We start from the raw sequence: 1,598 nt of genomic DNA on the forward strand, positions 1-1,598 counted from the left end.
TATAAAAGAAAAGATAATCTAAAATACCCCTATTATACTATAATATAATAAATTTAACTAATGCTTTTAAACTAGTAACTACTAGAAGTATATAAAACTTACTAGAGAATAAGTAATTATAAAATAAGATAATAGTATTTATATCTAAGTATATATAAAGAAAGTATTAGAAGATCCTATAACTCTAGAAGAATATATATAAGCTAAAAAGGACCCAAGGAGGTACCCTAATTACCTAAATTATAAGCAGATATCTTAGATATTATATATATAATACCATTGCTTATAACACTAGCAAGATAAGATAGTAAATAACTATTTCCTAGTATAAGTCCTAAAACATTAAGAATAGAAGCCTTACCTAATTATTAATATAATTAGGTATAAAGTTATAAAGAGATATAAAGGATCTTAAGTAGTAAAACTAAAAGCCTATATAGAGATATAAGAGAAAGCTCTAGCACATATTTAGAACTCCTAATATATCGCCTAATAGAGGCAAAATATTTAGAAGGAAATCGAAATAGCAGAAGATAAAGCACTTAACTAAGAACTTAGTTAAATTAACTAAGATATTACCTAATAGGAAGAAGAAATATCCTAAGATAAATAAGATATCTTCTAACAGCTAGATAAATAGCAGTTATAAGACTAATTAATATAAACTAAAGAGGAAAAAGGAAAACCCCTTACTAAAGAAGAAAAAGCAGATATTATCCTAGACTATAAGAAAGGAAAGATAAAAGCTGCTTACTAGTAAAAACTAGCCACCTAGAATAAATATCCTAATAATATTAACTGCACTAAAAGTAAATACAGCATAGATTACCTATAGGGAAAAGGCATATGCTATCTATAACAGAGCAATAGATAGGTAAGAAATCAGAGGCTAAACTACCTAAGAAAGCTCTAAGAATAGCAATAAAAGGATACTAATAAACCTACCTAGAACTAAAAGTTAGAATTAAGGGTAAGTAGCTAAGTATACTTATAGATAGCAAAGCTAATATAAACTTTATTTCCCTTATAATAGTTAATAAGTTAAGGCTACTATAGAGAGATAAGGATAATCCGTATATAGTATATAATAGATAAGGAGAAACCTATTTCTATAAAAATAGAGATATTACTAGAGAGATTAATTACCTTAAGGTATTTATTAATAGAAAGAATTAAGGTACTAACTTTAATATTATCCTAGTATAGAGATATAACCTAGTACTTAGATACCTATAGCTATTATGCTATAACCTATAATTTAATTAAAGAACTAGCCAGATAAACTGCAAAGATTACCCTTTAAATAATAAAAGCAATTTAGGCTATAATATAAGATCTTAAACTTTAATTAATAAGAGTAGTAAAGATAGGCGCAGTAAAATACTACTTATTTTCAAAGGAATATAATATAAGTACTATAAAGGTAAGGTTAAATATATTAGATAAATAATAGTATCTCTTAAAGGATAGTTTAAGTAACTAAACTAAGATATTAAATAAATAAAACAGATTACTGCAAAGAAATCTAATAAATAACTTAAGAATATACTACTAAAGTATTATATTTATAAGAAATTATTTTAAGAAGAATTAAATAT

Source organism: Fusarium oxysporum, chromosome 11 (assembly GCF_000149955.1).
Source record: "Fusarium oxysporum f. sp. lycopersici 4287 chromosome 11, whole genome shotgun sequence".
Lineage (NCBI taxonomy): Eukaryota > Fungi > Ascomycota > Sordariomycetes > Hypocreales > Nectriaceae > Fusarium > Fusarium oxysporum.